Source organism: Alligator mississippiensis, chromosome 2 (assembly GCF_030867095.1).
Source record: "Alligator mississippiensis isolate rAllMis1 chromosome 2, rAllMis1, whole genome shotgun sequence".
NCBI lineage: Eukaryota > Metazoa > Chordata > Crocodylia > Alligatoridae > Alligator > Alligator mississippiensis.
The window spans coordinates 80,583,339-80,608,150 of record NC_081825.1 but is presented as its reverse complement, the minus strand read 5'-3'; the positions used below and the strand labels follow the sequence as shown (position 1 = coordinate 80,608,150).

The following is a 24,812-nucleotide window of genomic DNA, read 5'->3' as shown; positions in this document are numbered from 1 at the left end:
AGAGTTAAGGATGGACAAGGCAAAAAATGTGACTATAGTTATTCTTTTTATCATTCCTAAGATAATTTTCTTTATAGTCCTTGGTTTATGATTTCTCTTGCTGGAGATGGATGGTAATAGATGCATCAATAGCTGAGTCCATACTCTGCTAGTGAATGCCCTATTTATGATTGATGGTATTACTACTGTATATATATTGCTATAATTTTAACACAAGTGTCAAGCCAGAATACTATTTAGCTGATTTGTAAATAATCTCTGAAAGCCGGTTTCTGATCCCAGTAGTCTAAGGATCAGATAATTCACAGTAATGGGTTCATAGTCTCCACAAAGCTGCATCCTTTTTATTTTATTTTATTTTATTCTTGTCCTGTAAGGATGAGGGAGGATTTATCCTCATCAGCGGAGGGAGAAGAGAAACAGACTTGGTTTAGCTGGGTAAAGCCTCAACATTTCTTATGCAGTACACATCGCAGCAGGACTGGCAGTGAGAGTTGCTCTGATTCTCTTATTATCCAGTGCTGAAATTCCACACTGTATCTGTAGTCACCATTCAGACTTTCACAGTTTCAACACTCCAAGGAGATGTCTCTAGTCTCAGATCTCTAGCCTGCCTGAAACAATGGGTCTGATTCTTGCAGAATACAGTGTTTGTATCCAGGGGATTATCGTGTCCTGTTCTTAGAGGAAAAGATGATATTGGAGCATTCCAGGGGCTTGTCTTTTACTAAAAAGTTAACTTGTGATATACCTTGATGCCTTTTAACTTGTTCCTATCCTGGCATACAATTTCTCAGGCATGCACAGTGACATCTGAATTAGAACTGTTTGTCAGCATCTAGCGCAACTGCTCTGTAACATGGATGCTGGCTAGCACTGCACCACAATGCTTGAGGGCTGGTAAACCTCCAGCACCTTTCCACAAGTCCCCCAGGGACCCATGAACTCTTCTGAACATTTTCTAACACTTCATACATGCTGAGTTCAGCATTACAGTCCACATTTAACTCCATTACCAATGCTGCAGGTTACAAGCTCTCTTGGGTAAGGCAAACACTTCCCTTACATTTTATAGCATGCAATTTAAGAAAGAAAAGGATTCTTAACAGGAAGACATTAAAATCTGGGGTGTTCAAATTGCTGGTAGAGACAAGGCCTTGTGCTTCTGTAGTCATAGAGGTGTGTGCAAATTTTTCATAACATTTTCCTAAAGCAGAATTTGACATGAGGTTTTCCCTACAGCCTAATCTGAAATTTGTACTGTTTCGTCCAGTTAGGCCAGAGTCATCATGTAAAGCCAGGCCACCAAAGGTGCAGCATGCAACATGTACTATGCTGGCCCTGTACAATGTATGGCATGAGCCTTGGATGTGGGTTGGTGTGTGCTTCATGTAGCATGTGGGATCAGGCACACTGGACACAGCACAGGGTTACCTGTGTCTGGAAGCATAGGGGAGCTGGGCTGGGACAGGAGCCAGAGCTGGGCTTAACCCCTGCCCACCCTGCCAGACATCTGGGGCCCTGCTAGCACTGGTGCCAAGCCCTCTATTCCAACCCCCTCTAATCCTCCTCTGTAAGAGGAAGAGGAAAGGTTCAGATTTGGGAGCCTCCCCGCTAGCTTACCTGTCCACACTGCTCTTCCCTCTGTTCTTCCCTCCCACCTCCCTCCCATCCTATTGAGAAGAGGAAGAGGGAGTTGAGAGCAGAGGGGCAGGTTGCTGCAGTCTTTCTAGGACCCCCTAGCTGGAGTTAAATGAGGCTGCAGCATTGAAATGTTCCAGCCAGAATGGCACAGGAGCCTACATGTGTCTGTTGGTCAAAATACTCCCTTTTTTAAACATTTCCAAATGTATTTCACTTGGAAACATTTCATTCATTATATCTGTCCTCACCCTCTATGACTATGCCAAGAGGTATTATTTATTTCACAGTTTCACAGTAGCTCCCCTTTTATTTGTACATATTCATATTAGAAACATTTCCCTTTTGCCTTAAACTTCTGCAGTACACCTTTCTTTGGGCCCCTGATTCTTATAGATTAATTATCCACCTGAATTAACCATCATTAGCATTTATGCCAACTTGCTGCTATGATATTGTTGTGGTTAGTACTTGTACCTTCTAGATACATATATTTTTTAAAATATCCACTGTTATCCATCATTTATTTTGATGTCTTTCATAGATTCATAGATGTTTGGGTCTGAAGGGACCTTAGCAGATCATTGAGTCCAATCCCCTACCCTGGGCAGGAAAGAGCGCTGGGGTCAGATGACCCCAGCCAGGTGCATGTCTAGCCTCCTCTTAAAGACCCCCAAGGTAGAGGAGAACACCAACTTCCTTGGAAGCCTATTCCAGATTTTGGCAACCCTTATCGTTAAGAAGTTCTTCCTGATGTCTAATCTAAATCTGCTCTCCATCAGTTTGTGGCCATTGTTCCTAGTGACTCCAAAGGGTGCCCTGCTAAACACAGCATCTCCTACTCCTTGCTGTACCCTCTGATAAATTTGTAAATGGCCACAAGATCACCTCCAAGCCTTCTCATGTTCATCTTGGAGTCAACAGTGACTCCAAGATCCCTTTCTACTCCTGTGCTGCTAAGAAGGTCCTCCCCCAACCTGTAAGCATGCTGGTGATTCCTTCTCTCTAGGTGCAGCACCTTGCACTTATTCTTGTTGAATTGCATCCTGTTCTGTTCCACCTACTTTTCCAACCTGTCCAGATCCACCTGGATTTGTTCCCTACCCTCTGGTGTGTTAACTTTACCCCATAATTTGGTATCATCTGCAAATTTGGACAGAATGCTTTCCATGCCCTCATCCAAGTCACTGATGAAGACATTGAACAGCACCGGTCCAAGAACTGAGCCTTGTGGGACTCCACTGCCCACTTCTTTCCAACCCATCCACCACCATTCTCTAGGTGCAACCCCTAAGCCAGTTTGCCACCCACCTGACCATGTAATCGTCTACATCACAGTCTGTCAGTTTATTTAGGAGAACAGAATGAAGCTGTGTTGAAGGCTTTCTTAAAATCCAGGTAGATTACATCCACCTTGATTCCTGCATCTAGGCATTTTGTGACCTGATCATAAAAAGAAACAAGGTTAGTTAGGCAGGATCTACCTGCTATGAATCCATGCTGGTTGCCCTTTAGCATTGCTTTCCCTGCTGGACTCCCAGAAATGTACCCCCTAATAATTTTTTCACAGGTTTTCCCGAGTATAGAGGTAAGACTAACCAGTCTATAGTTACCCGGATCCTCCTTCCTTCCTTTCTTGAAAATAGGGACCACATCAGCCATTTTCCAGTGTGCCTGCCTCTGCTCTACCAGGCATTCTCGTGTGTCCTTAGCCCAGACTATCTATCTAGCCTCTCCCGGGCTTGCAAGTGGACCCCAAAGGCTACCCCGGCTCACGTCCGGGGATCCCCTTAACTCTCCTGCCACGACTTCGAATGGTACCTCAGTGGAGGGGTTCCCCTTTGAGGCAGCCTCCAGGGTCATCACGCCTCTTGGTGGGCACTCACGGGGCTCTGACCTCCCCTACACCCCAGCCACTCACCACCTTGGGTTGCAGGTCTTCTCGCCCTTTGGCATCCCTGGCTCCACTCGGCTTCTTCCCGTGGCCCTCCAGCCACGAGTCTCAGTGTCCCCAGGTCGCGGCTTGATGTGAAGACTTTGAGGCCCTTGGACGTGGATCCGACTAACCCGTATCCCTAGTGCCTTATCCAACTACCCTGTGACGTAGCGTGCGATCCCCACCATTGTGACAGCCAAAGCAATGCGGCCAGTGAGCCAGGAGGCCACAAAGTAATAAAGAGTGCCCTTAACCTATGGGCCCCGTGGTTCCCCTGTGCCTAGGTACCCCAGCCCCAGTTGCTTGCCCCACTTGGGTATGGCGTCCCAGCCAATTATCCTTGGGGTGTAGTGGGGCCCATCTGCTGCTTAATCCGTCCCTGCTTGGGGTCTTCTGCCACACCCCGCGGCGATCCCCATTGGGGGTTCCCGTTGGCCCCGCCCTTGTTACCTCCTCTCTGGGGCTTCTCTGCTGGCTCACCAGTTGATGTCTCCACTGGCTTGCCCGTTGATGCCTCCACCAGTTCTGTAACCGGCTTCGCTGCCTCTGCTTCCATTGGCCTCGCTGCCGGTGCTGCTACCAGCTCCGCTGCCAGCTTCTCTGCCGGTGTTGCTGCCGATGCTTCCACTGGCTCCTCTGCCAGTGCAACTGCCTGCTCCTCTGCTGGTGCAGCTGCCGATACCTCTGCTGGCTCCTCTGCCGGTACTGCTGCCGGCTCCGCTGCTGGTGCCTCTGCCGGCTCCTCTGATGGCTTCTCTACCAGCTCCACTGCCGGCTTCACTGCTGGTGCTTCCGCCGGCTCTGCTCCCAGCTCCTCTGCCAGCTTCACTGTCGGCTCTGCTGCCGGCACCTCCGCCGGCTTCGCTGTCGGCTCTGCTGCCGGCTTCACTGTTGGTGCCTCCCCAGGCTCTGCCCCCACCGTCCCGGGCTGCCCGACGCAGCAGCTGTGCCCCTCGGGGTGTGGGCTTTCCCCTTGAGCCTCCGCTCACCTGCTGCCCTCCTGCGCCCTCGGGGCAACTTTTTATCTCCACCAGGAGGCGTCTCCAGCTGACATCACCCAGCCCCAGCTGAATTTGAGCACGGCTGACGAACCGCATGGGTGGTTTCACCGTGTGCATTTCCCCATGCCTTTTGGACCCTGCAGGAGGTAAATGGGGGCTTTCTTTCGCTTTGGCCTGGGGCCCTCCTGTAATCCCGGCTCCCCTGGGAGATCCAGTCCTCTGGGACCTGACCTGAGCACCAAGAGTGCTCAAACAGCTGTTCCTGTCACTCTGCTATGACAGTGGCCAATTCTTTCAGCACCCTTGGATGAAGATCATCTGGGCCTGCTGACTTAAACACATCCAGCCCCTTTTTGTGCTTCCACCAATCAGATTACTTATTTCACTTGTCTGTTTCTCATATCTTTGTGGGCCTAATGCCATAAAATCACATGATCTACTTAGATAAAGCTATGCTTAGACCTTCAGCCGAAGCCTACTTTTGGTACAGATGCTTAGATTTGCTGCAAAAACTGAACTTCAACCAAGTCCTAAAAATCACATTCATAAATTTATGTACATGATTTCGCAAAATGCAAGGGAGGAGAGAGCCTGGCCATTAGTACTTGCAACTCAGGTGGGTTGGTTGTCATTTCTTGACTGGGGAAAAAGGTGATGAGCATCTAGGGTCTGATGGGATGTTAACAGAAATCAATTGAGTCACCTTTTTCTCTCACAGAATGGGAGAGACAGTTTGAGGCCTGTTATGGCTAAATCAGTCCTTTATTTAAAGTACATTTTTTTTTTAGAATAAAATGGCCAGAAGTGTTGTTGAAAACTGATTGGGCTTTGGCTGGGGATTATTATTTCCTATTTCAAATCCTGGATTTTTTATTTAACATGAAAAATAAGACTTCTGCTCCACTGATTCTGTGGACTGAGCAATGTTTTTAACTCATAACTTTTGACAAATAAATTAAACATTACAAACATCATACCTAGGATATCCGTAAGTTAATTGACCTAGACAGCAGTGAAGAGGCTGAACTATTTTCCTTTGGGTACTGTAGTACTGAAACTAGGGACAGAGGCAGCTACAAACATAATTATAATGTTCCTATTTTGTAAGCAGTAGAATTTTTTTTAAGTGAAGCTAAATATTTTGCTATTGGTATTCTAATAGTTTTATTTCTGGCCAACAGTATCTTGTCTTATCAAATTCTTAATGAACTGGAAAATTGCCAACATTTTTAGCATGATACCAACAAATAATGAGTATGTGATCTAAAAACAGTGTTGATGGGATTTTTTTTTCCCATTTGAAATGCCAGCAGAGTGTATGTTTTATCACAAAGACTAGGGATAGAAATTAGACATAAACAGGTTTAAGTGATCAGAAACTGGTTTAAACTTACAATGGAGCAGAAATTCAGTGCACATAAGCCAGTTTCAAAATGGCTGAAACTGGTTTAAGATAAACCTGGTTGAATGTAGTATCGGACTTAACTGACTTAGGTCAAATTGGTTTATGAAACTGGCTGAGACCCCTGGCAGCCGGGCCCACTCCATGCAGGCAGGGTCCAGCTGGGCCCGAGGGCGTGTGACTTCTGTCTGCAGTGCCAGAAGCCACGAAAGACAGCAGGAGCTGACCCAGTTCTGTCTGAGGGTGCACAGGCCTGGCCTGGCCAGCCCCATGTGCAGCCGCTTTTCTGAGGCAGCCCCGCACTGCTGGTGGTCTCTGCCAGGAGCAGGCATGAGCACCCCGATGGCGGCGGCTGCTGCTGCTGCTGCTGCTGCTGCTGCTGCTGTGGGGGGGCTGCAGACCATATGACGGGGTGGGTAGGGGACCCCCCACAAACTCCCCCATAATCCACCCACAAACCACCCCTACAAACCCCCCACCTGCAAACCCCATCCCCACAAACCCCATACCACCCCAAAACCCCACACAAGCCCCACACCACTCCAAACCCCGCAACCTCCCCTACAAACCCCATTCCCACCCCTCCACACTCCTTCCCCTCCAAACCCCACATCCCCCCACACATCTCACACCCTGCGTGCCCAGCTGCCAGACAGGACAGGACCTGCTGGTGGGTGCTGCAGCTGCCAGGGCAACTGCCACACTACAGTCCTGCCCCATGCCCACACCGGTGTTAGAATATCCAGGGGTCAAAAAAATCCTTTGAAAGAAAATGTGAAGCAGTGCAGAGTGCCCTTGCAGCGCAGAGAATATCTAAATGTGGTGCCGCACATGTATTTGAATGTAGCTATAGAGTGCAGCCCAAGTGATAAACTGTACCTCTGGACTCATTCAGAGGCAGGGGCTGGGAGCAAAGTAAGTCTGGGATGCCAGAGAACTGTGCTATGACTTCTCTCAGAAGCATGTGTACAGAAATACAATTTCTTGGGATAAACTCTCCTGGGAGCTATTTAACCTGATTAAACCTGGGTGTTCCCAGATAATTTTTTTGCCTGGTGTAGTCATTTTTGCTCAGGGTAAAAAATCCTGAATGTCTGTACATGCATGGTTTCTACTGGGAGAGCATCAACTGTCTGTACATGGCCTGAGTGTCTGTGTCTGGCTTTATGTACAGTATACCTTCACTGTTACTCAAGCAACAGCTTCCTCCCTAATAAAAGTAGAAATAAGTTAGTTAGTTTCAGTGCATATTACATTAGCTTTTTCCCTCGTATATACCCTTTCTAAAACCCCTGGTAACTTACTCAAAATAAATTTCCTATGCATTAAAACTTGATTTGAAGATTATGACTTCGGAAATATGCAACCCACCATTGCATTGCATTCCCTCTCCCACCTCCCAATTGCAAATGTTGGTGACAGTGTTTGTGCCAGCCTATTGATGGCAGTGACAAAACTACATGGGACTTCACTGAATTGGGAATTAGCCATGCATTCTACTCCTGCATTTTTCCAACAGAGGTCCTATGTTAATTCCAAAGGAGCAAGGAGCAGTTTGAATGTGCAATAACCTTTATAATCCCAGCTGTAACATGGAGTTTCTTGGAGATAGTTCTGTATGGCTGGTGTGGTTTATACAGGTTTCCCACCTTCTTTGAGCTGCGGTTAGTCAGGTTGAAGTGTTTAAAACAAGATGAATTATATAAAAGATATGCTTTAATACAGCTCTGGAGAAATTCTCCTGTTTTGGGAAGTGAAAGTTGAGCTGAATGGTGATCAGCAAGCGCAAAATTATTTTCATAGAAAAATATGTGCACACTCATGTTCATTTCTTGCCCTACATTGGGCGAGGACAGAATAGGAAGCATTGCATTGCACACAAGATGTTTGTAACACTTACAGCATAGCACACAACAGTTAAACTGCTTCTTTAGTCTCATGACAACTGAAATGCTTTAATCTAACTGTAACTCAAGTAAATGCATTCCATATAGGGGTAAGTAGGTGAAATTAATAGTCTGTGAGATGCTGGAGGTCATGCTACGTGATTTAATAGCTCTTCTGTCCTTAAGCTCATTGAAACTTTAATATAGAGGGTTTGATACACAAGAGTGCTGGGAAGAGACTGATCTTTATTTCCTGGCATGAGTCACATGACAGTAATTAGTGTTGCAACTTGTTAGTCCCCCTTACACATCCATCTATTGATGTCAGTAGCCACCTTGATGAGGGTACCTACCAATTTTTACATTTTCCTTGGTTTTTTTAATCAGGTCGAAAAAATGAGAATGTTAATCCAAAACAATCATTCCGCAATCACAAACTAATATAGGTAATTAATCTAATGCAAACAGATATGCAAAGATGGTGGAAAGACAGGATAGTTCTTCAGGACAGGGACTGCTATTTTGTGTAGGACCCAGCTCAATGGAACCTTGAACCATGATCACGGGAAGTTCAGTTATGACAATTAAGGCATAGCCAGAACCCTGACAGATGAGAATATTTTTCCATCTCTCAATAACTATAATTGATAAAGCACTAAAACATTGAAGCTCTTTAGTGTTTTGATCTTATCCTTTTGTCCTCCAATTACCCTTTCTGCAGTGGTCTTTTCAGCTTCTGAGGCGGACCTACCAACTTTTGACCTATGTTCATTGCATCTGGGTTTTTTCAGAATCTGTGACTGAGCACGCTCATGTTGTTTCTGTGAGACCAGATGAAGACTGGTTTAGTGCAGTAGTGCCCAATCTCCAGGCCAGAAGGCCATTTCATCCAATTCATGGGACTCTCTATGAGTCAGGAAATTTGGTGGCAGGGGAGTGGTGAGAACGTTAATTGCTGCTCCCTTGCTTCAAAATGTCTGGGTTCATGTGGAGTCTTGCAAGCTGGATGGTGTGGCCCTGCACACTAGATCATATCAGTCTGTGGGGGTCACTCTATGGCTGGACCAAGAGCAGGTTGGGCAGGCACATGGCCAGACCTGGCATTCAGGTTAGGGGGCCCACAGCTGGATCATAACTACAGACTGATCCCATGTGCCACCTCATGCTGGATCTAGCTAGTCGATGAGGATCCAGTGGGGCTCTGGGATCAAGGCCCTGCACCACATATCTGGCCCACAGGGCCGGGAGTTTAAACACCACTGGTTTAGTCTGTAAAGTAACTAACCCAGGACATAGGAGATCTGGATTCAATTCTTAGCTCTACCTACGACTTCCTTTGTGACTTTAAGCAAGGTAGCTGTACTCCAATTCCCCACCTGCAAAGTGGGGATAAGAGCACTTTCCTATTTCAGAGACCTATTGTAAGAGTACATATAGAAAATCAAACACTGAAAGATCATGGTAATTGGGAAGGGGAATTTATATTCTTTTGAAGTACATTCATTGTATTGTGGATATCCTCAAAATGTGGTTTGTAGTATCGTAGATGTTCTCAAGAAAAGAAAACCAGTATCTTCCTTCAGTTTCTTTTGGATGTCAGGGTTGATTATAATGTAGGCCATTGATATGGATACTAGAGAGTTAGCTATGGAAGGCATAGTGTTAGCCAGTTACTTGCTATTGAATCTGGCATAGTGTTAGCCAGTTACTTGAACTGCATCTGTAATAACATACTCAAGCTGTTGTCAGGCTGTTCTTTTTTTTCTTTTCTCTTTTTTTTATTCCTTTTGGTTCAAAAACAGAATCCCATGTTTACTTTAGCTCTCTATGAAACTCGTTAGCAGGTCTGTATTTCTTATTTTAGAAGTAATTTTCTGGAGTTTAGAAATACTGTGGACAATGGTTGCTATAATATAGCTTCAGATAGTCTGCTGTTCTACTGATCTCTGCCCTTAACCAAATTCATAAAACCTCTCACCATCAGAAATGGTTGCAATCATTTCTTTACAATTTGAGCATAGTGCCACTTTGTTTTTTTTCCATGCATGGGGAATATGTACTGCAGAAAACTGGATTGTAGAAAAATAGCACCTAAAATGTGATGCACCAGTAGAGAGTAGCATAACCAGTGGGGACAAATGAGGCACCACTCCCAGATGCTGACTGTGAGGGGGAGCCAGAATTTCCCCCTGGGAGTCTTTGCTACAGCAGGGACTGCCTGGCAATAGGCCCTAGCAGTGTATTTGGGGGACCGGAGATAAGCAGAACAAACAAAATGGTACTCCACCCTGGAGAGCCTTTGCCAGAGCTGGCAGAGGCTTCATCCATTATGTTTCTACCTTGAGGGAGAATAGGAGAAGTGAATAGGGCACCAGGGTCTGCTTCCAGGGAGTCCACACCATGGGGCTCTGCAGATGGAGCCAATGGTGCTACAGCAGCAGCGCCAGTAGTAGTATCAGTTGCCTTCAATATACAGGGAGCTCAGAGAGATAAAACTTACTGTTCCCTCTCTGCCATCTGGTCTACAGTGGCCAGCATGCCCCCTCCTCCCACCCAAGGTGCTCAATGAACTCACTATACCTCTGGCAATAGGCCCTCGGTTACATTTTAAGACTGAAGGACTCCCTTTCCTTGTTTATTTTAGCCTATTTGCTATTGGAATACAGAACAATCTCTGTATCCATATATGTGTGCGATTTTTTATGCTTACAGTCAATAAAATGTTAAATACTCATGGCCAAATCTTTTGCTTGTCTAACTTCAAGGGTTTCATAAGAATTATCCAAGTAGACAATCTGGCCCCCAGACTACAGGGAGGGTGAAGAGTGCAGGAGACTGGTAATGGGATATATAACCTTTTACCTCTAGATTTTAGTTCAGTGACCTGGAACAGACATGACCAAACTTTCCTTATAGTTTCCTGGTAGTCTGCCTCAGCAGAAAACAGACATTTAAACATTTTCTTTAGCTTCAGGATGCAGGAGTCTTTATTCTCCAGGTTTCACTTACACTTTACATTTTGTATTTTAACATACAAAACAGAGAAATATCAAATGATTCACTGAGATCTAAAGTTGTCCACCTGTTACCTCCACAAGTATTAATTTATAAGTGAGATAATCCACAGCTGCTCCTACACACAGTCACATATTTATAGAATGGGCTACTAACACTATTGCACATCATTTTCACTCATTGAAGCCAACTAGCAATTTCTTGAGATGACCTTAATCTTCCTTTTAAATTAAAAAGAAAGAGAAACTGGAGAATGACAGGTTACCTACTGCCTTAGGCTGAACCATTTGAATTTGTCAATATCCTATTGATTTTAGGGGCTTTGCTTTCAAATTACAACATTCTAATTGAATACATTCTACTAAAGAAATCTACCATCAGTTTAAGAGCACAGGTAAACTGTTTTTTCTTTAAACAAAGTATTTTTAAAGTGACAGTCCTTAGAATTTTGGCTGTAAATTTCTTGTAATTGAATCCTATGTGTACTAACAGCCATAAAGTAATGTCAGATATTCTCACATGTGCTGATATTCATCTCTGTAAGAGTCATCTTCTGTATCAAAGTCCAGCAGTGCAGGTAAACATACAGAACTTCACCTCGTCCATGTTTGTGCCAGTAAAGGTCCACCTGAGCCTAGCCTGTCAAGCTACCATGGCTGAAGTACACCAGATTCTGTAGCCAACCGCACACAAAGGAGTAGTGTGGCTAGCATCTCATTTAGTCATCTTTGCTTCCCAAAGCCAAATGACCAAAGTACTCATTTAGACCTGGCTAGACTGGAAGCAGTTGTTGGCACGAGTCCAGAGTTCAGCATGAACTTCGGAGGCATATAGCAAGATGCTTTAACCCCATTCTTCCACTGCGTGTTCCCCATCCCCCCTTCCCCCCCCCAAAAGGGTTAACTACCACCTCTCAGTAGCCACATATAGAGTCTAAACTAGGTAATTATTTAGTATGTACTGCAGATGCATGCCATTACTGCATTACTCACAGCCAATGTTGGCTGATAGGATAGATATGTGTATCACTGTGCTGTGTATTGCCACTGGCAATTGTGTTAGAAATCTCCCACCCCTCTATATTTCAGAAAGTCAACATTCATGACTACGTCAGTGAAAATGTAGAGAGATCCTTTCTATGAATATATTTTGAATTTTATTCCTATAAGGTTGAGCTCTAAACCAATAACATATACCTGATTTTCATCTTCATTACCTCAGTCACATGCTAGAGGGGGCATGTGGGTGCCTTTTCCTAAATTCCACTAAGAAACTGAAATCTTTACATCAAACAATTCTGTTTCTTTTAGACAAAGGGACTTTTTATCATGAAGGTCAAAGTCCTCTTGTGCAGGAACCACATGAGCTGTCCCTGGTCCAAAGTTGTGAAAAAAACAACAGCAAGAGCTAACAGTTATTTCAAATTCACCGTCATCTACTTCAAGAACAAATTCCCTTCTTGAACCTGACTTCTTCAATTTAAAACACCAAATGGGTAAAACACAATTAAATAAATAAACCAGAGCAAAAGTGCAAGAAAACACAGCAATGAAAGTGCACACTAAAATGATACCCTACACTGCACCTACAGGTCTCCCCTGGCAAAAGGATGAGATACAAATTGAACAGCGTCATACAGATGCCACTGACATTAGCTAATACATTACTGGCAGAAACTATATGATGAGGGTTTGCTAAGGTCCTAAATAAAATTAAAAAGGAAGCAAGGAGTAGAATGATTTTTATTTCTCTGGCCCAGCATTCAGTCCCATTCTATACCACGTAAGATGACTTCTGCTTAGAGATGACCCTGTAAGAAATGGCTCATAAATATCGTGCATTTCTGAACAAATGAATATTTTACTTTCAGAGCATGAAACATTGCTTCAAATATCAGGTGTTTTTTAAATACTTCCCAAGGGATGATGCCATGTCATGAGGTAGACAGAAATCAACTGTGTGAGATAAGTTGATGGACACATGGACCAGTAAATGGTCTAAATATACTCAGCATGGTATTTCCTGCAAAGTTTAGCTTGTTATAAATATGTATGTTAAATCCTTTCCAAGCATGACTGTGGATAATAACATTATGCATATAGTTATGTGTTAGGTATGAAGACACAGTCCTAAAAGTTAACAATCTAACTGCCTTGCAAAATAGTATGAGAGATATAAGGTAAACTAAAAAATAGAAGGGTCAGATAAAATACTCACTTTGTGCCACTATAGTTTTCATCTGTGTGTGTGTAGATTCTACATGAAATTCTCTTAGTAGATTAGGGGATCTGCAGGAGTGTGAGCTGGAGTTTATGGATTTAAATCCATGGTCCCTCCATGCAAGTCTATGTACCCCATGGTTATAGTTAATTTAAACATGGAGGAAAAGCTCTTAGTACACCACTTAAAGATGGAAAGTGTGGGGAAGCATCCTTTCTTCAGTTAATTAGAGTAAAGAGAGCTTTCCATGTACATATCACAAAATAGGTCATTTGAACCACTCTGTTCCCTTTCAGTTTAAGCCCCTCCAATACCCATGGGGTGAAGCTTTTATTACAGGCTTCAGAAAAGAAGAGTTTATGCAAATCCTTTGTTAAAATATCAGGAGACCATTGCAAGAGAACAAGCCCTTTATAAATAAGAAGGAGAGGTAGACAAAATTCCTTTCCAATTTATCCGTGTGTCATCTATTTTCCCTTCACATAAAGAGACATTTCTGAAGACATAGTTATAGTTCATAGGTTCATAGGTTCATAGATGTTAGGGTCGGAAGGGACCTCAATAGATCATCAAGTCCGACCCCCTGCATAAGCAGGAAAGAGTGCTGGGTCTAGATGACCCCAGCTAGATACTCGTCTAACCTCCTCTTGAAGACCCCCAGGGTAGGGGAGAGCACCACCTCCCTTGGGAGCCCGTTCCAGACCTTGGCCACTCGAACTGTGAAGAAGTTCTTCCTTATGTCCAGTCTAAATCTGCTCTCTACTAGCTTGTGGCCATTGTTTCTTGTAACCCCCAGGGGCACCATGGTGACTAAAACCTCACCAATTCCCTTCTGTGCCCCCGTGATGAACTTATAGGCAGCCACAAGGTCGCCTCTCAACCTTCTCTTGCGGAGGCTGAAAAGGTCCAGTTTCTCTAGTCTCTCCTCGTAGGGCTTGGTCTGCAGGCCCTTGACCATATGAGTTGCCCTTCTCTGTACCCTCTCCAGGTTATCCGCATCCTTCTTGAAGTGTGGTGCCCAGAATTGCACGCAGTACTCCAACTGCGGTCTGACCAACGCCCTATAGAGGGGAAGTATCACCTCCCTGGACCTATTCGTCATGCATCTGCTGATGCACGATAAAGTGCCATTGGCTTTTCTGATGGCTTCGTCACACTGCCGGCTCATGTTCATCTTGGAGTCCACTAGGACTCCAAGATCCCTTTCCACCTCTGTGCCACCCAGCAGGTCATTCCCTAGGCTGTAGGGGTGCTGGACATTTTTCCTCCCTAGGTGCAGCACTTTGCATTTCTCCTTGTTGAACTGCATCCTGTTGTTTTCTGCCCACTTGTGCAACCTATCCAGGTCTGCCTGCAGCTGTTCCCTGCCCTCCGGCGTGTCCACTTCTCCCCATAGCTTTGTGTCGTCTTCAAACTTGGACAGAGTACACTTGACTCCCTCGTCCAAGTCGCTGATGAAGACATTAAAGAGTATCGGTCCAAGGACCGAGCCCTGCGGGACCCCACTGCCCACACCCTTCCAGGTCGAGACCGACCCATCTACCATGACTCTTTGGGTGCGACCCTCTAGCCAATTTGCCACCCACCGGACCGTGCAGTCATCCACATCACAGCCTCTTAACTTGTTCACCAGTATGGGGTGGGATACCGTATCGAAGGCCTTCCTGAAGTCTAAGTATACGACATCCACCCCTCCTCCTGTGTCCAGGCATTTCGTAACCTGGTCATAGAAAGAGACTAGGTTGGTCAGGCACGATCTGCCCGCCACAAACCCATGCTGGTTTCCCCTCAGCATAATTTGCCCTGCCGGGCTCTCACAAATGTGAGCCTTGATAATTTTTTCAAAGACTTTACCAAGGATGGAGGTGAGACTGACCGGCCTATAATTGCCCGGGTCCTCCTTCCTCCCCTTTTTGAAAATGGGGACCACGTTAGCCCTTTTCCAGTCTTCTGGGATTTGGCCCGTGTGCCATGAGCGTTCGAATATTCCCGCCAGTGGCTCTGCAATGACGTCGGCCAGTGCCTTCAATACCCTCAGATGGAGCCCATCCGGGCCTGCCGACTTAAAGGCATCCAGTTCTTCCAAGTGACTCTGCACCACCTCAGGATCTACGTATGGAAGTCTGGCGCCTTGCTGCTGCCTCTCTACAACCCCAGTGAGAGACTTGTCGTGTCCCTCGCTTAGGAACACTGAGGCAAAGAACTCATTGAGGAGTTCAGCCTTGTCCCCCCTGTCTGTCACCAATTGTTTCTGCCCATTTAGCAGCGGTCCTATTCCTCCCTGAGCCTTCCTTTTACTCCCAATATATCTAAAAAACAATTTCTTGTTGTCCTTTACTTGGGTTGCCATCCTCAGCTCCATGGTAGCCTTGGCCCGCCTAACTGCCTCCCTACATGCATGAGCAGAGGAGGTATATTCATCTTTAGTGATCTCACCCTGTTTCCACTTTTTATGTGCTCCCCTTTTGGCCCTTAGGCTGCCCTGGATTTCTCTGGTCAGCCAGGGAAGCCTCCTGGCCCCTTTATCTTTTTTGCCTCGCTCGGGGATCGTCATGCTTTGTGCCTGAAGGATCGTTTCCTTTAGGCACAGCCACCCTTCTTGGGCTCCCATCCCATCAAAACTCCTACTCTGCAGTGCGTCCTTGACTAATCGCCTGAGTGCATTGAGATCAGCTTTCCGAAAGTCTAGCACTTTCACCCTACTAGTTACCTTACCCACTCGCCGTCTTATGTTGAATTCTATTATTAGGTGATCACTGTCTCCCAAATGGCTACCGATCTGGAGGTCCCCTATCATGTCATCCCCTGTTGCCAATACCAGATCCAGTATGGCATTCCCCCTAGTGGGACCATGCACCTCCTGTGTCAGGTGGAGGTCCTGTATACAGGTTAGAAACCTGCGTGAGCGATGGGACCTTGCTGTCTGCGTCTCCCAGCAGATGTCCGGGTAGTTTAGGTCCCCCATGACTACCGCCTCTTTAGCTTTTATGGTCTCCGAGAGTTGCCTCAGGAGCCCCGCATCTATTTCTTCCCCTTGGTGTGGGGGTCTGTAGCAGACCCCTACCACCAAATCCCTTTCTCCTTGCCCCCCATGTAGCCTAACCCACAATCCTTCTACTTCCTCAACCTCGGTTTCTGTTTATATTTCTGTCTGTATAGTAGCTGGGTATAGTTATAAAGTGCTGCAAGTCAAAGACTATGTGCCTCAAGCCACCTGTGAAGTGCCAGTTATCATAAATGCCCTTCGTTTACTGGAGTGCATTTTTTTTTGCAGAATGGTATAATTGTCCCTTTAAGAGTCCAGGAGGAGTTAAGGTTCAACAGAGTTTGCCATAAATTGCAATGGCTGTGCTCTGTACAGGTCAGTCAGACTTTTTTTTCGCTTTCTGTTCTGCCTATTTTTAAAATATCCAGATTCACTGCTGAAACCTGTCTCGGACGGCCAGAGCCGACTCGAGGTGATCTAATAATTACTCGTTCATTGGGCGGGCTGGTGAATAGAGAGACCGACAAAGCTTAGTGGTTGTAAAACTTTACTTACGCCGCTTGTGGTTGCGACGAAAATGGTCCGGTCGTCTGAACAACTATGTTAGTTGTTCCAGCTGATAAGGCTCAGGCTAGCTCATCCATCCACAAATCAAGCCGGCGGGGATAGGGTACGTCTGGGATTGCGCTCAGTGACGAGGAGAAGAATCGATAGGTGATCAGTCTATCGATCAGCTCAGCCGCAAGTCAGATCTCTTTTAGAAGCACTCTGCAGCGTGCTCAAAGTTCTCTGACTTGGGCGGAAGTCGCGCGAAATTTTAAATGGCTAGCAAGCCAATTACTAGCCACCACGTAGGAATAATTTAGAACTGGCCAATAGCGGGACACAAATTTGCATTCGAATGGCAGGAACTCTCTTGCATCGGGGTTTTTCTGCTGCAACAGAAAACCTTTTCTTTGCAAGAGGCTCTCATGCGGCGGGAAAATTCCATCGTGCCGAGACACCAAAATCACTGGGTTGTGACATGCCTGCTTGCCGACGGCACAACTGGAATTTTAGACACATGAGCACATCATATGGCATCTTTGTTTCGGGATTTACTGACCTGGCAAAGCTTTAACAACCAATAATATATATATACAAACAAACAATTTGATAGACCGGTCTTTTCAACAAATTACAAAATACAATAACTTAGAACATATAACAACAACTGTTGATCATCGTCTGATTGGAGAACATCTGCTTGGGACTTCCTTCATCTAGTAGTCGGTCCGTCTTCTCCTATTAACAGACAATGTCAATAAAATACTTAATAAAATGAGAGAAAATAGTGTTATAGCAAGTCCTGAGCGAATGGACGTTCACTGTCTCAGTGTCTCCTTCACAACCATCACTCTATTGACTCGAATGAACGATAGTTTGGTACTTGATGAATCTCACAATCGGGCGGTTGTGGGTTACTGCTTTGCTGGAACTTAACCTGTGAAGAAAGAGAACAACAACACAAAACAAAGACTTATAATTGAATTTACTGTAAGGATACTGGGTGAACGTCGGAACGGCGTGTCATTCAGTTGTGATGAATGATAATAGGAGGACGATCAGGCTTTTCTTCTAGTTGGACAGAATAGGTATTAGGATATTGTCCTGACCGTTGAACGGTCCCTTTGTGAACTTGTGGATGAGACTGATGGGGGTGCGGTATTGAAATCCACACCAACTCATCTGGCTGGAACTTGGGTTCCCAAGGTGGAGGTTTCTGGACATTAGCTTCGTCCCATAACAGTTTAGCAGTATTTAGTGAAATGAGAACATCATGATTGAATTTAGTCCAGTTTTTAAACGTTCCTCCTCCTCTAAGGCGAAGTTGTTCTTTGTACAGGCCTATGTGTCTTTCCACAATGCCGTTGGACTGTGGGTGGTATGGCAGATGGAGATGCCAGACTACATTGTGAAGATGAGCAAATTTGTCTAGAGCATTAGAGTTAAACGGGGGTCCCCCATCAGACTGAATCTCATGAGGGGGTTGCCAGGTAGCAAATACAGCAGTTAAAGCAGAAATGACAGCAGTGGCATTGTTTTTTCGTAAAGGAATGACTTGTAACTGTCTTGTTCCCAAGTCGACAACAACTAATCCTTTATTTGGCGGCTTAGACCCTGGGAGGGGTCCTAGCAGATCTACCTGCCAAACTTTTCCTGCCTGAAACTGTGAAGAATCGAAGGCTCCGAGCTGATGTTTGGTTTTATGGCACTTTTCTTTAGCGCATATCTCACAGGCCTGAGCTACCTTTTCCCAATCACGCCGAGCTCCATATGAGGCTGGCTCCGTAAGGGTTCGGCACCAACGTTGATGGCAAGCTCGTGGTCCCGGGTGACCCCAATTTTCGTGAAGCCACGCGAGGAATGGATTTACTTCGGCACCGGAGGTAGATGTGATAGGCAAGACTATGTCGGTCCGGAGTGGATCTTCTAAGAGCTTATCAATTACTTCATGTACTGGATCAGTATCCGGATGATGGGACTTAGTGTGCCTAATCAACGGGAGGCGCACAAATTTAGTTAACGTTTTCCAGATGTCTTGCCAATCATTCAAATTTTCGGAGGGAAAAGCTGTGCCCGTAAGGATTTTATAAATGTATTGTGAATCAATTGCGATGATTGGAACGGGGAGTGTATCGTTATGATGTGTCAGACAATGTTCTAGTACCTTGAGGAATCCTAATAATTCACATTTTTGGGCTGAATTATCATCTGGGTCGGCTTGAAATATTTCCCTATCGTTACAAGCTTTGCAATAATACCCATAGCCTCCGCCATGTCGGGAGGTTCCATCTGAGGCCATCCACGCCGGGGCAGAGGTTCCATACAATGTAGGAACCTTCTCCTCATCTTCTGGGCTTGGATCAGGTGCCGTGTCTTCCAACCTCCAACAATGCCAGTTGTAATGGTGGGTAAGCACTAGCTTATTCCAGGTCTTAGACTCCCCCTGAAAATGTGGGTTGACTCTTTCCGCATCCAGCAAGGGTAACAATGTGGCACCGGGAGCGCGTAACATCCCATGCCCCCTTGCTAAAGGCTCCACCAGTTGTTCAGCTAGGAGGATTTTTCCTACAGCTCCATATCAATGTTGTTCCGCTTGAAGCATCTTATGGGCTATATATACTAGCTCATCGTGTGGGTTATGTGCGACAGCCCACACGTGGTTTGTGGTGAACCAAAGGGTTACGGTTAGTGACTCACCCAGATCGATGGCATGGAGTGATGTATCTTTAACCGTGGCTAGCAAGCGAAGCAGGTTCCGCTGGTCTCCTTTCGTCCAGGGTGTGGACTTTTGAGATTTGTTACGGATCTGTCGCTGCAATTTGGTGAGGAGTGCCAAATCACTAGGTCCAACATAATGCCGATACCAATTCAAATGACCCAAAAGCTGTTGGAAGTGCCTCTTAGTAGTAGGGAAGAATGTTTTTAATGGATCGATGTTAGGACCCTCATGCGAAATTCCGTGGCGGATGGAACCGATGTATCGAGTACCAAGGAACGTAATATCATCTACAGGATGTAGGCTTGACTTTTCCTCGTTGATCATCCATCCCTCACTCTGAAGGTGAGCGACTAGTTGATTGACTATACTAGTAACTATGGAACTATCGCGACCCATGATGGCAATATCATCGACATAACTCCAAATTTTCAATTCCTTCTCTGGGGGAAGAGAGTATGAAGCTTGAAAATTCTTTAGGGTATTATTCATGGCTCCAGTGGCTAGTGATGGAGCGTTGCGATATCCTTGTGGACAGACCGTCCACCTGTACATAATGCCATCAATACACATATTTAGTATTCCTTCTGGGTCAGTTATCAGGATGGAAAAGAACATATTTTTTAGATCCAATGTGACTCCGACCCACTTACTTTGTTGGAACTGTGCCATCTCAAACATACATTGTGGCAGAGTAGAAGGATTAGGTTGTTGAAGTACTTGACACCTTTTGTTGACTTCTCTATAGTCCACAACCAACCGGGCTTCATTAGGCTTTCCAGGTTTTGCAACTCCCCATCCTGATGACAGGTAGGTGCTGGCACTTATGGTCTTAATACAGCCTCGTCGCTCGAGTCAGTAGGGAACTGTTTTAGAGGACCCTTAGTTGGGATTGGTCGATATCGCCAGGTGGAGGTGTTACGAAGCATTGGTCGATGCCAATCCTGTTCTGGGATAATAATGGGCAATGCCTATAGCATTTGTTCTTTAAGGTCAAGCGCTCTTATCCCCGGGATCCCTAAAATGTTAATGCTCCCTAGGACAGCCTCTAGGGGGTATCGGTGGCCTTGGACCCAAAATTTGACCTTCATTGTGACGGCGATAGCATTAAGCCCTTGCACCTTGATCATTTTGGTGGTCTTTTGATGAGGTATCATTGAGGTAATCACATTGGTTTGAGCTCCAGTATCGAGAAGGAAGAATGCTTGTTGTTGGTCCTCCAGATTGGTAGGGTTGTAAACAGTGAGTTCGGCGTATGGTCGAGAATCAGTGGGGTCAGGTTTGAGCTGGAGAAGGCCGCCGGCAGAGCCGACGGCCATTACTCGTTTTTTGATGGGTCCTCGAATTTGAATCCTAATGCTTCAGCCAGACGAGACTGGCCCCTTTCTCCCAAAATTCGTAACTGAGTCTTTGTAAGTCTGGAGTAGGCGAGGAGAAAACCAAACATGTTCCTTTCCTTTGTCGTGCTTTCCTTCGGGGTTCTTGGAGGTGACCACCATGGCTCTCACCAGGGGGTGTACTCTTGACGTCTAGGTCTCAGTGTTTCGACTGGGTATGCTGAAGGTCAGTCCCTTATATTATCAGAAGCTTCTTCACCTTGCTTCATAAGTGCTTGTAGTCGTGGGAAATGGCCTAAGAGATTTCCCACTGGTTGACCTGCCGTTGGGTTCAAAAAGAGTCGGAGTGTAACGGCATTTGCTCCTCCGTATACCTCCACGCAGGCATCTATAGCTTCCAGGGGCGTTGGAATTGCCCCAGGGTCCAATAGGTGGCGGTGAGCCCATCTCTCTTTGCGTTGGACGGCTGTTAGTCCCATTGGATTCATTCTCAGGCTCCACGAGAGATATGGCACCCCAACTATAGCCAGGAGGAGTTGCTCTCCAGTAGCCTTCTGTGGACGACCTTCATGCCAGGTGTGAAATTTGTGGGTTACCTGTCCCACTATGAGCGCCAGGAGCAGGATGGGCCAGTGGGCACTGTCTGTGACCACATTCAAGTCGGTAGCTCACCCTCCGCTCCATGCCGCTTGTCGGGTCAGGGCACTCGCTTCTTCCTTGTCTAAGGTGTCAGATCCAAATTCCACTATTAATCGTCCTAACCACATGGCCAAGGTTTCTTCTGGTTTTATCTTAGATTCTCTACAAAGTTCCTGAATTTCTGGTCAGGTGCGTGTGCGAGAGATAACAGTGGTACGCGTAGTACCTTCTTCATCCACAACATGCTTCATCACAGCTATCGGGTGAGCTGCGGTAGAGAAAGAGTTAAATTCTTCATCTGGGAGCATTGGGTACATCCCTCTTCCCATTGCCCCCTCCCCGTGGCAAGGAGGCGGGGCTGTCCGTCACCTCAGGGGGCGGAGTCGCTAGGCGGATCCCCGCCAGATCTTCTGAAACTCCGCCCCTCTTTTCCGGGTTCCCTGGATGGCTTGCGCTTCTTTCGGCGCTGTCCCAGGGACGCCGGGGTTAGAAGGGTACCCCGGGGCCAGACCAGGGGGGAAGTGACCACCTACTTACCCCACGCAGAGGCCGGAGCGAGCAGGGACACGCGCACGGGGAGACTGCCGGCATGGTTTGTAAGCCGCACTTATATCCAGCTGGGGCCGGGTGACGTCGGCGGGAGACGCCGCCCGGCAGAGATAAAAGGCGGCCCCGGAAGCGGGGCCAGAAGGGAGGCGAGGGAAGCCCGCAGGGAACCCCGAGACCGGGACCCGTGCCAGCAAGGCACATGTATCCGGCCCGACGGGGCCAGCCGAGGCAGCGGCGCTAACAGCAGCAGCTGCTATGAGAGCGGCGGCGATAACACCGTCGACAGCAGCAGGGAGAGCCGCCTCGTTAAAGGAGCCGGGATAGGAAGCTGCGGCTACAGCAGTGAGAACTGCGCTCTTAAAGGAGCCACTGGTAAAAAGGAAGACGACGTCGGCAGCACGACGGGAGAGGGAACTGGCTACAGTCGTAGCAGGAGTGCGGGTGGCGGAGCCGGTGAGGCAACCGAGCGCGGACCCCATGAGAGAAGTGACAGACGGGCCGGCAGTGGACTCGGCGAGGGAGAGAATGCCAGAAGCAAGATTCCCAGAGAGAGGGAGCCACGAGCCCGGAGAGTAGGCACCCGGGGAAGTCGGTGGCCTTAAGCCTCCTGACAGGCCGGTAGCCAGGGGGAGCTCATCGGTTGGGGCTTAGGCACCCGGGTCAGAGCCTGGGCTAGGCGTGATAAAGGAGTTTGAGTTTCAGTTTCAGTATTCATTTTCTTTTGGCTCGCTCGTTGTTGTAGTGTTGCGGAGGCCTCGGGGCAATACAGGCTAGGGGCAGCCGAGAAACCAGGAGGGGGTGAGACCCCTAGGCAGATTCCAGCCTGGGTAGCTTGGGTCCCCGGAATAAGGACCAGAAATGCAGCAGGGCCACCAGAGGAAGGCCACTAGAAGACCAGCAGCAGCGGGTGGCGATTGGCTGGGGTGTAGGGGAGGTCGGAGCCCCGTGAGTGCCCGCTGAAGGCGCAACGACCCCGGGAGGCAGCATTAACGGAGACCCCCACCACTGAGGTTACATTCGAAGTCATGGCAGGCGAGGTTAGGGGGCCTCCCGTCACCACCCGAGGCACCTCCCGGGGCCCTCTCATGAGCTCGTGGCCAGTGAGAACGGCCACTCGGGCTAGAGCAGCCCGAGAGTGCCTGGTCGAATGGAGGCAGGCACAACCTGGTGCGTTGGCCAGGAACATGGAGGACCCCAACTTGGCTCCCTATGCCAACATGCAACCCGCAGCTACAGGCCCTGCCAATGTCCTGGGGCAGAACCTACAGGTTCTAGCTCAGATCCTGGACTCCCAACAACAGATGATGGGTAGGCAACAAGATTGGTTTCGACATGGCCTAGCATCCTTTAAGATGCCCAAAATGACCAAAGATGACGACCCGGAAGCTTACATCGAGGCCTTTGAGCAGCACGCCCTTATGACGGGGCTCGACCAGAGCTATTGGGCTAGCCAGTTGGGAGCCCTGGTCGTCGGCAAGGCCCAGGCCGCCTATCGGGCCCTCTCGAGAGAGGATGCCCGGGACTATGAGCTAGTGAAGCAAGCCATCCTATACAGGCTGGAAATAAACCCGGAGCACTACCGCCGCCTATTCCGGGCCAAAAAGGGGTCTGACGAGAGGCGACCCAGAGTGTTGCTACAACTATTGAGGGACCTGCTAGATAAGTGGGTGAGCCCAGCCGGACAGGATCGAGAAGCCCTGGCAGACCAAATTGTGCTCGAACAGTTCCAAAACGATCTGGAAGAACGGACACAATGTTGGGTCCAGCAACACACCCCACGCACCTGCGATGAAGCCCTAAAGCTGGCGCAGGCGTTCACGGCCTCGGAGGCCAGCTACCCTCAAGAGAGACGGAGCCCAGGGTACTCCCCGGTGAGCCCCAAAGAGCCGGAGCGCCGGAGGCCGCCGAGTCAGAGTCTGCCAGGGAAACCGTGTGCTTCCGGTGCGGGCGTAACGGCCATTTTTCTAGAGAATGCCCAAACCAAGCGGTGGAGCGCTGGATCCCTATCGACAGGTCAAGAACCTTGACTGAAAAATGAAGGGGTCCGGAATCAGGCGAACCAATGGACTGCAGCTATGAGATCGGGGAGGAGAACGCAGCCTGGAGTCACCCAGTCGTGAAGGCCTGGGTGGAGGGTCGCCCCATGCAAGTGACCCTGGATTCAGGGTGTGCCCAGTCACTAGTGAGGTCAGATCTGGTAGGGCCACAGGGCCGGCAGGGGGTCCGCCCCGTGAGGATAGCTTGCCTCCATGGGGAGTCCCGACTAGTTGAGCGCCAGTGGGTTTGCCTAAGGGTGATGGAACACCAAGGAGAACTCCTAGTTGGGGTTGTACCGCGATTAGCATGTGAGATGTTATTAGGGTGAGATTGGGTGCCCATGTACAATGTCTTGGACAGGGTAAGCGACACCGAAGTAGCCCGTAGGAAGATCCAAGACTGCGAAGGTTGGCTGGGCAAAACGCAGGAGAGTGAGGAATCGGCGGACGAGGCAAGCGAGCTAGACCTCAACAACTTCACCAGCTGTCTACAGTTCCAGGAGGCACAGACAGAGGACCAAGAGATCCGGGAGCTGCAGGATCATGCCCGGGGCCCCCAAGACATCCCAGCACTGCTGCCAGGAAGACCTCCCTACTTCGAGGTAAGGAACCGCCTCCTTTACTGCATGCAGGGGGAGCGGCGGGGGGAGGTCTTAGGTTCCCAATTAGTGGTACCCACCCGATTCCGCCAAACCATCTAGCCGTTAGCACACGCGAGCCCCACGGGAGGGCATCTTGGACGGGACAAGACCCTCGCGAGGATAAGTCGATGGTTCTTTTGGCCTGGGATGGGGGAAGAAGTGGCCCGCCAGTGTGCAGCCTGCCCCGAGTGCCAGAAGACGAGAACCGAGCGTCCGGCACGGGCACCCCTCCAGCCTATGCCCATCATAGACACCCCATTC

The 24,812-nt window shown here is 47.7% G+C and overlaps 1 protein-coding gene across 2 annotated transcripts in view; it reads left to right on the top strand.

Moving 5' to 3' along the window:
* Positions 1-24,812, top strand: part of GALNTL6 (polypeptide N-acetylgalactosaminyltransferase like 6) — a 1,039,950-nt gene that overhangs the window by 874,850 nt on the left and 140,288 nt on the right. The gene's annotated exons all lie outside the window — the stretch shown is intronic.